Source organism: Octopus sinensis, linkage group LG12 (genome assembly GCF_006345805.1).
Source record: "Octopus sinensis linkage group LG12, ASM634580v1, whole genome shotgun sequence".
In the NCBI taxonomy this organism is placed as follows: Eukaryota; Metazoa; Mollusca; class Cephalopoda; order Octopoda; family Octopodidae; genus Octopus; species Octopus sinensis.
The window spans coordinates 74,802,419-74,818,129 of record NC_043008.1 but is presented as its reverse complement, the minus strand read 5'-3'; the positions used below and the strand labels follow the sequence as shown (position 1 = coordinate 74,818,129).

General features: G+C 36.4%; 1 protein-coding gene across 2 annotated transcripts in view; it reads right to left on the bottom strand.

Moving 5' to 3' along the window:
• The window catches only part of LOC115218122, a 225,562-nt gene extending 211,300 nt beyond the window's left edge, over nucleotides 1–14,262 (bottom strand). The window contains exon 1 of one of the 2 annotated variants that reach the window (XM_029787918.2): nucleotides 13,235–14,262. The gene's annotated coding sequence lies outside the window, so the exon portion shown is untranslated. Of the gene's footprint in view, nucleotides 1–11,034; nucleotides 11,548–13,234 lie in introns of those variants that run through there. The other variant, XM_036508057.1, reaches the window with a different exon arrangement.
• Nucleotides 14,263–15,711: the final 1,449 nt, after the last annotated feature.

Genomic DNA, 15,711 nt, shown 5'->3' with positions numbered 1-15,711 from the left:
TATGAGCCCGTTCCCTCATACATGCAATATACAGTGACTAAAAACTGATTAAATACAACACAACTTGAACAGTGCTTAAAAACAGGTGAAATACTACACACAGTATATGATGACTATTGACAGACTACAACACATTATAATAACAAAATAAAATAATATAATTAAAACATTAGGATCTACATAAAGATAAAAATATTGCTTTTAATATTTACATTTCAGCTGCCACTACCAGTGACTACTGATGGTATAATGAAACATTCATTTCATTCTGTTTACATGGGTTGGAAGAGCCTTATCCAAAATAGCAGCTCCCCATTCGTTTGTCAGCTCCTCTAGCTAGAAATATTAACAATGTGAACTAAATATTCACCAACTATTTGTAGTCCTTGATTTTCCTTTCCTAAAAGTCCTTCCCCATGGATTACTTCATATTTCTTTATCCAACTGTTATCCTCCATGCACATTATATGTTCATCCAGTGCAGTCCCTTTTCTCTACATCTCATTCCTCTTAAACTCAGATTATCTCTAAACTCATTAATACATTGTTGTTCATTTACACTAATATTGCATATCCAGGGAAGCATTTTCCCCTCATTTCTATTCAACCTCTACACATTCTCTGTATTGAATGCACATGCAGCTGCATAATTCATAAATATAAATCACACGATTTGCCCTTCACCTACAACGAGAATTTCTTTGTGCCAACAGAGCTAATAGCTCCCTGGACATTTTCCATTCCATTCTTTCTCTGGCTACAGTTGCTGACAGATCACCTACCTACATTGCTAATTAGGTCATTTTGGTAATAGAAACTATCAACAACTTCTATGGATTGAGCAAAGCATTTGTAAAGAATTTATATAGTACTTCCAAATATCATGTGTTTCCCAGTTTTTATAATAGGTACACTGTATCATTGTAAATTGGTTTCAAATTTTGGCATAAGGCCAGCCATTTTTGTGGGTGAAGGTAAGTTGATTACATCAACACCAGTGCTCAACTGGTACTTATATTATCAACTCCGAAAGGATGAAAGGCAATGCTGAGCTCGGCAGACTTTGAACTCAGAATGTAAAGACACAAAATTCCACAAAGTGTGGTAATGATTCTGCCAGCTTACTGCCTTACTATATCTCTAAAGTGTAAGGATCTAAAAGGGTTGGTATCAGGAATAGCACCCAGACATTGCTTCTAAAAGTACTGTCCAATTCATGCATTTATGGAAAAGTGTATATAAAATTAATGAGGATGATGAATGATGTCTTGTACAGTTAACTACTTCTGTGCATCTGAAGTTCTTCTCTATCAGTCTGACTGCTATTTCACTGCAAATCCTACACACCTATCATTTACACTGTGTTTCTATTTACTTCATTATTGCATATCAATTATGACCACTTCCTAGATGGCAAATAGTGCCCTGCCTTATCTCTTGCCATCCAAAATTTTTACTTTTCTTAGGTTCCCTTTAAGACTTCTTGAATTCTAGTATTTACTTATATAACTGGAATTTCTCCTCTAATTCTTCATCAGATTCAGCTATAGCAACTCCCTCCTTCATTTAATTCTTTCATGGGCAGCTGGTCTTAAACTTGCAATGGCCAAGAGAACTATAATACATAGGAAGAGGGTGAGAGTCTAGCAGATGTGTATAACTAAAAGCAGAAGGAGATACAGATACTGGAGATAACTGGAAGTTTCTACAAGACAAGCCAGCTGTGTGGCACACTGGATCTATGGTTAGAACAAGATTCCAGCCAGATGGAAGAGAATTAATAGTGAAATAGTACAACAGTACAAGAGAGAGAGAGAGCCATAAAAGCAATGTGACAGGTCAGCAAATATTGGAAGAAAGAATTAAAAGGACAAAAACCAGTATCAGGTAGAGAAAAGCATGACATTAGGTATACATACGGCAGTTATGTTTCTGCTAAGCTTTGGACCATTGCATCTAGAGCCACAGCCTACTATACTACCATAAAAGATAAAGCCAGTTTTGAAAAATTAATTGTGTCATCATAAAAAGCATTGATGCCTTCACAAACAAGGATCAGCCAATCAGATGGGCTGGAGTTTAACCAAGTAGACTGAAATATTCCAGCCAAATGGGGAGACCCCCTTCGGTCAAGAATGACCATGGGATTACACCTAGAAAGTTACCCTCGGAGGGTAACTTTCTAGGTGTAATCCAAGCAAGGTTGTTTATGGAAGACCAGCAGTTGCCCATGCATACTGGCCTCCCCTCTCCACACCACTGATGTTATGCAAGGGAAAGGCAAAGGCCAGTACAGCTTGGCACCAGTGATGTCACAACTCATTTCTGCTGCTGAATGAACTGGAACAATGTGAAATAAAGTGTCTTGCTCAAGAACACAGCATGCAGCCTGGTTCGGGAATCGAACTTACAACCTCATGATCGTAACCTCAACACTCTAACCACTGAGCCATGCGCCTTCACTCCAGCCAAATGTCCAGGTCAAATTTTCTAGAATCCCAAGGAACATTAAAAAGTTAGGATTTTGAGTTTTCAGACAAAACAATCTCAAACACTTACCTAAAACTCTTGTCAGCGAGTTTTATGATTTCTCACATTTTCTACTCTCTGTCTTTAACAACCATTAACAATTTTCATATAATACTTAATACTTTTTACTGCCAACAAAGAATAAATGATTAAAACTCACACTAAAGTACCAAAGAATGAGCTTGAAAGATTTTTGCAAATGTTCTATAATGTTGAGGTTAACAGAAAGAGAAAGAGAATTTAATAAAAATAAGATGCAGTTCAGGTATGTGTCAGAACAGGTTACCCCTGATACCTTCTTTGAGTGCGGCAACTACAAATTAAGTCGACATGCCTTTAATGGAGTACCAGACTCTGATCTCTAGTTGTCACAAAGAAAACTAAGAAAATTAGATCCGGATAAATGGCTTGTGAAAGTCATGCAGGTTATGTCCATAGCTGCAGTCAGCAAGGTGATATTTAGTAAGGAATTTAATGTGTGTGTGTAGTTGCCCATCAAGACTCACTTCTATTCAGCAAGCTAGGATCTCTTATGACAACAAATACTCTACTGAAGTGAAAGAAATATTTTGTGATGTTCTGGTATGACGTGCAGTGCAATGTAGTGAAACATAGGCACTGAACACAGGGTATGTATCAGAAGCTGGAAAGAAATAGAGTGAGTACAATCCACTGGATGTTTAAAGATAGTCTGCTTAAAGGATGATGTACATTGAACTGAAAAAAACTGGGTGTAATAGGAATGAGATATTGGATGTCAAAGAGAGAAGACTGCACTGGTAGTAACATATGTATTGTGGCAGACTGTTGAGTGGAAAGGATGGAAGGAAGGAAAGAAGGAAGTGAGGGAGAGATAGTGGTGATTTAGTGGCTACAAATCTCAAAAATATGGATGGCACAAAAGTGAAACATGCAAGAAATTAACCATCCCTCATTCATTTTACTTTTGCTCCACCATGGTACCAGTGTAATGATAGCATTCAGACTGATTCTTCCTTGATGGCATTTCATCTGCTCATCTTTCATTACTTGTTATCATTATCAGATTACCTCTCTCTCACCTACACCTCTCTAAAATTATCTCTCTTCCATCACAATACCAGTGTAATGAATGGTGATATCAAATCTATCCATATTCAGTAGTGTCACCCTTCTGTACCACTAACCATTGTTCTTCCCCCACATCACTCCACCACAAGGAACTCTTAATTCACAGCTATCACTCTCACCATTACCCATTACTGTTGCTACCCATATCTCACACTCTCTCCTACCATGATGTATCTTTATTTCTATCCCATCTTCCTAATCATGTTTTTCCTTTAAGCCTCATTACCAACATACAGCTCTCACTGTCTCTCTTTCTCTCGACCCTTCTCCATCATCCTGCTTTCCCCCACCCCTCACTCACATACATAATGTCTATAATGTTTGCCTTATATAAACAGCAAATATGCAGATGAGAGAGGACAATTATGTCAAGCAGAGGACAAGGCAACTTCTCTGATGTTGGTTCCACAATACTCTCTGTAAATTAATTGCAGATTAAAAGAGACAGAGGAATGTAGACAGAGAAGCATATGGTGACCTCACTAGTGCTGATTCCATGTCAAATAACACCCATTTGACTCTGTAAAGTGGTCAATGAGAGGAAGGGCATCCAGCTATAGAAACTAGGCCAAAAGTGGAATGTACAAATGAGATGTGATCTTCCAACTCATGTAAGACAGCAATAACTACTTAATATGACAAAGGTGATGAAAAGGTTGAGATCAACAACAAAGACAATAAAGACACATTAATAAATAGTAATAACAATGCAGAAGAACAAGACAGGATTCCTAACATATGGAGTAGTCAGAGTATCTCACACACAACCCTGGATTACTGTGACACACTGAAAGCTTTCAGCTATGCCAATTTCATCACCCTCACATACTTCACATAAAATTTACCTTCCTCCTCAAGTGGTACTTAATAAAGTTAACGAGAGATTAAATTGAGAAGAGCTATGTACTCAAACCTTTCTACAATATCTATCATGTGAAATCTTTTACTGTTGCATCAGGTAGAAAATTACTCTTTCTTCCTTGCCAAATGAAGATGATGAGTGGCTCATTATAATTGGTAGGCAGCTGGATTTCTTCCAAATATGATAACAGCAGTTTGATATAAACCCACAAATCAGCAATACAAGGACAGTAAAATAGTGTGTGCCAGACTATTTTGTTAGCCTGTGTGGACAGGTGGTTGCTTGTAGCTCCAACATGACCATGTTATTAGAGGTTATCTCATATAAGCAAAGCCCTATTGAATGCCAGGTTAAGGGATCTTAGAAATTGTTCATGCTACCTGACATAAAGCATTTTAGAAGAGATTACTTAGATTATCAACATCCTCATCAACATCCAAACTCACTTCCATGCTATCATCAGTCATACTCCCCACTAACCTTGTACATAATGTGACGGTTGAGTTTCCATTGACCACAGCCCAACTAGTAGAGAGCAATAAACACCTGACAATATTTTAGATGTTGAGCACCCCAAAAAATTGTCTGTGAAAGATGTGTTGTACGTACAGCTACCACACCTATACATTATCATCAGCATCATTCACAGTGTAATGATAAAAGGTAGGTCACAAATAGCAACCAAGGCTATCCATCATTGTTGTCCTTACCATAAAAGAACTTAACAGCGAAAGTGAAAACTAAGGCCAAATTAATTGATATTTCCATATTTAAATGTTTCAAGAAACAGTATGAGAAACTGGACAAATATTCTTAACAGCTTATTAATATAATTATTTAATTAATTAATTTTAATGGATTCTGCATTTCACAAGAATAAAGTGTAAAAACCACTTCAACAGAATTCAATGACTCATCTGCTGAAATATAATTCTATTAAAGTTTAAAACTGTAACTTAAGTCACTGAAATATTGCTCGAAGAAGTGAGAAGGAGAAAAGACATAATGAATGATAAATCTGAAGACACTAGAGAATAAAGATAACAGTTCCTCAGAGAAATGAAAGAATATATTAGCCAAGGAATTGGCAAAATAAGGAAGAATATGCTGGCCAAAGAACTGAAGGAATCAGCCGTTTGGTTGTTTCTTAATTACTAAATCTGATTAACAGACATAAATAAATACAAATTTTGCTATTTTCATGAAATTTTTATTTTCTAAGTTTTGTTTTTGCTTTTTTTTTTTAATTCTTAATTCCTCAACTCTGTTCAATGTTCAAATTGAATTTTTTTTCAAACAATGACAGATGTTAAAATGTTTTATTAATAATTAGTGCAGCTCCTAAGGAAAGACATTGAACTCAAATGACTTGCTTGCTAAAAGGTATTTTGGTACAGTGAACCAATGATTGCACTGGAAATGTATTTGATACTCACTTGTGTCAGAGAGATATTAATAGTAATTTAGTGATAACAGGTGATAACCACACACAGAGACAAGAAGTTATTCATAGTAAATTAGTTGAATACAGTTGAGCACTATAGAAAAATTAGTTGTTCATAGCAAATTAGTTGATTATAGGTGAGAAGTATATAGAAACAAGGAGTAAGAGTAAATTAGTCATTAAAGGTGAGGACTACTACATGGAAATGAAGAGTCAGAGTAAAATAACTTGATTTACAGGTGCAGAGTATACAGGAACAAGTTGATTACAGGTGATGAGCACATACAAAACAAGTTGTAAAACAGATTTTTATCTCTCTTAGGAATGTGTAAAATTCTATTTCATTTTGTCCTCCAATTTCAGTCACTATTGATTAGAAATGGGTTTAAAAATGCACATTTTTAATGAAATGAATGAATGAATGAATATATATATATATATATATATATATATATATATATATATATATATATATAGAGAGAGAGAGAGAGAGAGAGAGAGAGAGAGAGAGAGAGAGAGAAAGAGAGAGAAAGAGGGACAGACAGATATATGAGAGAAAAATATTTGACATGATTGTATATGTGTGTACTTATGTGTGTTCATTTGTGTATGTGCATGGATGTGTGGTAAAGAAGATTACTTCCTAATAACATGGTCTCAGATTTGGTCCTCTGCTTGGCAACATGGATAAATGTGCTATGTTCTTGAATTCCCAGGTCATGCACTGATTCTAATTCTGGGATTACACTGCCCCTCACCTTGGTCTTATGTATTCTGATTGTAATCCATTTGTGGGCTGATGGCAGGGTGCTTGAAACTTTTCAGCATTGAACTGCATGTTATGTTCATCAGTCCATTTGTGTATAGCAAGCAGGTCATTTTGCAGTTTTACTATGCCATCAAGGTCCTTCACTGCCTGAGCTATTTTTGTATCATCAGTATAGCTGGAGAGAGTGGCTGATTGAACAATTGAGGGTATGTCTGAGAGAGCCACTACAAACAGTAGTGGTCTCAGTACAGTTCCCTGAGGAACTCCACTGTGGAGAGCACCATTGGCTGTGACTTCTGTCTTTTAATAAGTCATGCAGCCACTCTCCCAGTTTTTCAATGATAGCTAGGTGGACAGAAACTGTCTTGTGTCTTTGGGAGCAAGTTATTCTCTTCCAGGAATGTGATCAATCTTCTTCTAACAATGCATTCCATGACCTTGCCAACATGTGAAGTCAGAGAGATAGGCCTATAATTTTAGCATCTGCTCTGCTTCCTCTTTTATGGACAGAGTATATGATACCATCTTTTAACAGTTTGGGAAGTTTTCCACATGCAAGGAAACTGAAAAAGTATCTGCAGTGGTCTTGCAAGAGCTTTCTTGCATGTCTTCAAGAGAACAGACAGAAATCCATCCAGGCTCATTGCTGAGTTTCAGCTCATCCCATCAATGACTGATATTATATCTTCCTTTTTTATGTCAATGTAATCGATGGTTTCTTTTTTCCATGTAGGTCTGCAGTGTTGAAGAACTCTTTAGGCTCGCTTACTTGCCAGTTTCCCAGTGGAGAGGTGAAGACACTCTGGAACTGCTTATTTAGTACTTCACTTATCCTTTTGGAGTTTGCAATAAGTGAACCATCTTCTTCAAGCAGTGGCCCTTTCTTGTGCACTGAGGCAGACTGTTTCACAAACAGGTTTTAGGATATATTTTTATATTTTCCACTGCCCTGGTTTCTCTTTCTATCCTTTCCTTTTCATGGAAGAGTCTGAGATTATTTTTGATCACTAAAAGTCTCTCTTCTAGGAGGGATTTCTCACTGTCAATAAGTTTTTTAACTTAAGTGATTGGAGATCTTTATTCTCTGTCTCATAAAGACTCTTCTGCATTGGGAAATGATGTTTTTGTATGGGCTTGCTCTCTTCTCTGGGACAAATTTAATGCATATGGCTTACATTATCGACATGAATTCTTCAGGTTTCATATCAATGTCTTGCATAGAGACTTTTAGTTCAATTTTGTTGGATAACCCATCTTTCATCTGACGTCCAGTCAGCCTTGTAGAAGTTAGGGCTAGACTAGACAGAGTCTAGGTGCCATTTGTGTGGAATACATTATTAATTGGTTTTGGACCACACATCATCAGTTCTACTGTGTTGTGGTCTGAGAAGATTATTGGTGATATCTTTACGTTGTGGTTAAGACCTAAATTGTTGGTGAAATAGAGGTCTAATATGTTATCATTCCTGATTGAGGAGAGTACTGTTTGCTTCATGAACAGCATTTTTGTGAGATCAAGTAGAGATTCTGTTGGTTACATTCTTTCCATGTCATCCCTGAGATTGTGTGGCCTACAGGCCATTTGATGTTGGGTAAGTTGAAGTCACCCAATAGAAGTATATTAACACTTTGATCCAGCTTGTAAAACTTTCCTCAAATTTTCCATCATGATTTGAGGCATCAGGTGGGCGATACAGTGTGCATACTACTGCATCAAGCTGCATAAAATGCACTATCAGTGTATCACAGACCAAGTTTGAGTGTGAGAACAGGTTTAGTGGCATGACATCTTCATGGATGTACAATGCATCACCACCGTGATTTCTTCCCCTTCTGTCTGCACAGCATATATTGGTATATTTATATCTGCAGAGAGATGTGTCTCTGTAAGTGCATTGCATATCCCTTGACTGTATGTAGAAAGATCCCTCAGGTATGCAATTTTTTTTTTGTTGCTTTGCATATCACTTATTTTTTGCCTGTTTCAATTCTTACATTATGGCCATGTTGGGGTACCACCTTGAAGGGTGGTAGTCAAATGAACCGACCTCAGTAATTTATTTTTCCTTTAAAGCTTAGTACTTATACTATCAGTCTTTTTTACCAAACCACCTAATTATAGGATATAAACACACCAACACCAGCTGTCAAACAATTGTAGGAGACAAACAGACACAAAGACACACACACATAAACACAGACACACACATACAGCAGGTTCCTTTCAGTTTACATCTATTAAATCTACTTACAAGGTTTTGATTGCCTCGAGGCTATAGTAGAAGATCCTTCAGGTGGGACTGAACCTGGATCCATGTTGTTTAGAAGCAAACTTCATACAACACAACCAAGCCTTCGACTATATATGTATATATATATATCCATAAAACCTCCTCCCACTCTACTATACTCCCTCTCAGTCAAGGAAGCTTGAAAGTTACAAGATGATGTCACAATCGCTGGTGACCTGAAAAGAAAATTTACCCAGTGCCCTCTATAACGTGGTTGGCTTTCAGAAGGGTATCCAACTGTAGAAACTATCATGCCAACACTGAGACAATGGACCAAAGTATGGTCTTTCAAGCCAGTGGATCTCGTCAAACTTTCCAACCCATGCCAGCACGGAAAGTAAATGAGAAATTTACATGACAAAGATGACATTGATATGTATGCATTTAGGCAAAGAAATAGGAGAAAAAATACATATGTAAACAAAACACTCAGAAAGGCTTAAGTGTTTGAGGCTGGCATTTCACTGTCACCACTCAGATTCTAACTACATGCAAGCCTATATACATCCTAAGTTCTCAAGAAAAATTAGGGTTTGTGAAGCACATATATACATGTGTAAGAGAGAGAGAGTTGAAAAGAGACAGAGAGGCTGACAGCATGCCCGTTGCTAAGAGGGTGCACTAGGCGGCACTGTCCCTTCACTATTCGATGGTGCACCCTCAGACTTACAGTAATACACTTATTTCGAAACTCCACTTCAGCATTATTACAAAATAGTGCCGACCCATAATATTCTGAAGAATTTCCAAGCACCAAAGTCTGGCAACAGCCTCGCTGACTGACTGAGAAAGACCCAGTTGGCGAGAATTTTTTGAAGGGCTGGAGTGGACAATTTATCAGTCATAGAAGAAATGAGATTATGAAATTTGCACACCTTATACAAAACTGTTAATTTGCAGTAAAAACAGCTGAGAGCATTGAATAAATAGGTGGGGAAAAAAATAGTCGTAGTTTAAGCAACCAATGAAATAATGCATGTATATAAAATATATAAAATGCTTAACACAACAATAGCAGTAAAACAGATTAATTAAACAGGTGGGGAGTGGATTAAACACACCTTAACCCTGTGGGATTAGAAATAATATTTTACATACAAAATCTAACGATATGATCACGTTTGCTTACGTGTGATGAGTAAGCTTTCTTATTAAACGTTAATTATGTAGTTGGTATGTAATAAGTTCAAGTTAATTACTTAGTTTAATTAGAGTTTACCAATGCTCTAACTGATGTGAATTAATAATAATAAACAAACCTTTGAAATTCACCTTAACACGTAAAATTAATATTACTTTCGCCAGTGTGTGTGTGTATGTCTGTGTATATATATACAGTGAATTAAAGTAGTTTGTGTGAGGTAGAGATATCCGTAGTAGGTTGTTTAAAGTTGGTCTCCAACGGACAGATGTTTTGATAATAATCACCTCTTAACATTCCTTGAATTTTTTCTGTTGACAAGTTGATGCTTCCGCACACCACAAGTGGATCCAAAGAACGTAGTAAAGTTGTCCAGATAGGAACCACATACAAACAACATACTGGAATGGCTAAAATGTCAACAAAAATTCTAAGGTGTGTTGTTTAATGTCTATAAAATATAGTACAAAATGGTAATTAACTCGGTTTCATTAATATTAGTAGTCACGTCAAATGAGATATTTGTAAATCGTGTGTAAAATGTAGCATATTGTTTCAATGTGTTTGGTGCCTTCTGTTTTGTACTGGAAGTTATACTTTACGTATATACGTATACATTCGACAACTCATATATACCTAGACAGACAGATAGATTAGATAGAGCGAGAGAGATAAACGACTGCATGAGTACACCAACCCAGCTGATATCAACTGCACTGCAGAAAGTATAACATGGCAACAAAAACAAATGTGGTCTTATCGCTGATGCCAAGCCACCTCATTCATTTCCCAAGGACACTTTTAGATAGAAGTTTAAATATATCATACATATATGTGTGTGTGAGTGTCTAAGGAAAAGGGGAAACCTTGATCAACATACATACTTACAATGCGCCCGAGTCAGTTTTGTTGCTGTTGTATTTACTATATATATACGTCAGTGTGTGTTGGTAGTGATAAAAAAAACACACAACTACTTGTCCAGCCATCACCAGCGCAACTGTCAACCACTTGACACAGACACAAAGCGATGTTGACAGTCCACCTGCCTCAACCAATTAAATTTCCTTAACCACCACACACACACACACACTGAAATGCCTTCATCAAATTTCCTGACTTCTTTTCATTTTTCTAACCATGTAGAAAGTTTAGGGAAATAAAATGTACAGATTTCTGCACAAAACACCTGCGTAATATCAGAGGCATGGTAACGACAGAGGTAAGTGCTGACAAGACAATGGTGTATGGTTAAAGACTGGGCACTAACAGTTGTGGAGTATACCGACAAGGATGCTAACAACAGTACAACAGTGGTGAATAGTATTAATAAAAAGAATGTTGGGCTCTGACAGTAATAAGGGTGGTGTTGGCAGTAGTACTGTATTGTGATAAGAATAGGTGCCTGGACCGGATAAAGACCCATAGAGGCCCTATGCACTTAAAAGATTGTGGTGCCCTCATACATATGTAATTCAAAATGTAAACGTCAATAGACCATAAAATAAATGTTTACTTTTGATCATGAAACAAAACTAACTGTAAGATGGAAAATAATGTTTATTTTCGTATACTTCCAATTGTATTTGAAAAGTTTCCACCAACGTCATTTTTTTTTGCCAAGTCATTCATCAGATCCTTAAAATTAATCTTACGTAACAAATCAGCTTCTACACTTAGTAAATATAAGGCAACCCGAATATTATTTTAGTAAATTTAAAGTGATTTCTAACTGTACTGTATGGCATTTATCATTTCTGTTCCCCATCCCGCAGCTTCCCTTGATGTCCTAAGCACCTGCTTATTTTGCTTAATGGTTAATCTAGCGCTGGTAGGTGCTGACAATTGTGGTAAATATAATAAGGGTGGACACTGATTCAAGTGTATAATAATAAGAGTGGGTGCCCACGAATGCGACGTATTATAATAATACGGGTGGCAACAGAGGAGAATAGTGTACCAGTGTAACCAGTAATCCATTATACAAAAGGCATAAGGCCAATAAATACAGTTTTTAAGAAGGATAATAGACATAGTCTATGGAATCAATCCACAGTATATTACTGGTACAGCTTTGAAAGTCAACGATGACTTGAGTATCATTTGAACCCATATTGGAAAGTATGATTTCCTGTCACCAACAATTGATCTTTAATAATAATGATATTTTAAAAAAGGATTGACGTAACTCTTCACAAAGGTAAACAGTCAAGACGAAGAGTGCGATTCGATTGTAAGATATTTTATTGAACGATATTTCAACAGTACGTCTGTCTTTGTCAAGTTCAAAATAAGAAGTGATAAAAATTCAGAAATTTAAACGTCTCAATTTCTGATTCATATTTGAATGGCACTAATAATAATAATAATCCTTTCTCCTAAAGGCACAAGGCCTGAAATTTGGGGTAAGGGGACTAGTCGAATATATCGACCCAAGTGTTTCACTGGTACTTAATTTATCGACCCTAAAAATATGAATGGCAAAATCGACCTCGGCGGAATTTGAACTCAGAACAAGAAGATGGACGAAATGCTGCAAAGCATTTGGACCGGCGTGCAAACGATTTTGCCAGATCGGGGGAATAGGCGGCAGCAAGACTTACTTTCAGATTCATGAAAGGATCTACAACAAAGTTCACGTCAACAGGATTTGAACTCAGAACGTAAGGTAAACAACTAAAAGGAACAAAATATTTGCCTGGCGCTTCATCGAGTCACCTATCCAACTGTATTATTTTTATAATGAATATTGATTTCATTATTTTGTCACAAGAGTGATACGAACATACAACATTACAACACAATCAATAAACAATAATATTCTGATGTAACATGAAACAACAACAAATTCGAAAATAGCCTGGAAGCAGGTGTACGCACACACATACACACAATCAATATATATATATATATATATATATATATATATATATTATATATATATATATATATATATATATATATTTATATATATATAGTCCAGGTAAGTATATATATATATACTTACCTGGACTATCACGGTCAAATGACTAATAACAGGTGTGTATACGCATATTATATATATAATACGTATATTTTATATACTTACCTAGAATATCACGGTGAAAGTATTCCAAGTCAGTTAAAATCGGATTATTTATTATAACAATAATTAGTCTGCAGTAGCTGGAAGAAATTTAACAAGATACATAATCTTCATTAGTAACAAGAAGTAATATGAAATTGACGGTATAGTTTTGAAACGGGAAACTAATTATGTGTCGCCTAAGCTCTGTGTACCAGGTGTATTGGTGTAATTTAAGGTAACATCATCAACAAACACTGATCATATGTACGTCCTGTCTCTACTTAGAACAAGTTCAGTCAAGTAAGGTATTTCAAATATGTTGTCAGAGACAACAGTGAACATGTAGAGTTATGGTTCTTGTTGCACTCAATTGTTGGCTTAAAGTCGTCTTCCAACCACCTGTTTTATATTGCACACACCTACGTGTGTAAGTACATTTATGTTTATATTTATGTGTGTGTACGTGGATAGATAAATAGATATAGATAGATATTAGTCATCAACAATGGACATTTTTAAAACGGACGATATATAAACTTGTTGTGACAATACTAATATGAAGCAGATTATACGAGGTTCGTACCCAAAGTTATACAAAAGTTGTCATTACATTTTTATCCACGGATATAGGTCGTTCAGTTTCCCATGTCAGTAGAATAACTGTTCCACTATACAGGTACTGTATCTCCAGCTTAAATGATACTTTTGCATAAACATTGAACATTATCTTTCGAATCCTCTTTGAAAAAATTCAGTTGTGCTCTTTTGTACTCACTTCTTCACAACCACTTTCACCTTGTTTGCGGGATCAAATCTTTGTCCCCGAACAATGTCCCTCATTGGACTGAGCAGAGGAAAACCGGAGTGTACCAGATCTCGGCTGCACAGTGGATTGGCGTACTACTGGTCAGCTACATTTGCAGAGTGATTTATTGCCAAACACCGTATGGTCGTGCGTTATTATGATGAATGTCTGTTGTTTTCAAATTCTTATTTGTTCTCTTTCTTTCAGTATCTTCTCTAAGCTATCTGAGTGTCTCAATATACTAGTTGCGGTTCACAGGGCAGCCACATTCCAGAAAATCGTGGAGAATGACACATGTCATCCCAAGAGACAGTCACATGACTTTCTGTACTGATTAATGCTAGCTTTTGAACTTCTTAGGCCTTGGAGAAGAGATGTAACACTCCTATAGATTGAACCTTCGATTCCAGATCCAAATAATATTTCCTGTCACCAAATCAAAAGAAAACTCGTCTTTGTTTGTTTCAAATGCTTCCAACAGATTACAATAGACTTCTCTACTTATCTTTTTGCCCACTTTGCACACATTTATCTTTTACCCAAAGTCTTCCATCATCTTCTGTAATGCATTGTGACCACAGTGCAGCTCTGCAGAAAGCTCACAGATACATACAAATATAACTTATTCTAGAAAAGACCATAGCACCAAACAGATGGTTAAAATCTACTGAAACTCAGCATGTAGAATTATTACTGCTTATGCCATGACTGAACAGAGGACTGGGATCAACCACTGCAGGTTACAGTACTATGAAGAGAAATTTCTGTGAACTCTTGGATTTGATTCTTCAATTAGCTACATGATGATTATGCCAACTTCTTGAATACGAATGTTCTTCCTGGCTAGAGTATAGGACTGTCTTACCTTTACTGGTAGTGTGCCTCTGGCCTGTCTGACATGTCTTGTTCATACTCAAGATGTCAATTAGCTAGGGTACCATCTCTTGTTTCAGCTGTTCCATCCAACCCTCAACTTTAAAACAGTGTACAGGCATTCCAGATGGGCATTCTTGTAATGTTCTTCACACTGAAGATCTACTTTGGCAAGAGCTAAGAGTTCTTTTAGCTCTAGCTTGGATTGACCTCCACCCGCAATCATATATGCATCAGTAGATGCATCATCTCCTCACTGCCTTGTTAATGACTGGTTGAGACAACACATCATTCCTTTAGCAATTTGAATATTGCAGGCAAGGTGTCTAGCCTTGTGTCCCACCCTGCTTCTTTCTCAACATGTTCTTGAAGTCAGTTATCCTGAAATACCACCCTGAAATTTTAAATTCAAGTACAAATCCATAACTTTGCAAAGGTACATTTCAGCTGAGCCTGAAAGTCATGTAAGGCAAAGTCAATAAACTTTGTGGTAATGACTGAGGTTAAGCTTTTTTTAATTTTAATATATTCTACATATTTCAGTGTTTACATTTGGATAATGTATGTAAATGTTGATGACAAAGGAATAATTATTATCATAGAGTGAAACATGTAGAAGATAAATGTCTATCAATAATGAGAAAAATTTGATAAACTTACATGTATTTAAATTGAGGAAAATTATTCTATAGATGCTATACTAAAACTAACATCTTCCAAAAAAAGGAAGGATGCCAGATAAGAAGCTTTCTAAAATTGCCAGTGACTACTCAGATAGTCAGCTCAAGCACTAGCTTACTTCTGCTTACAGAAGGAGGTT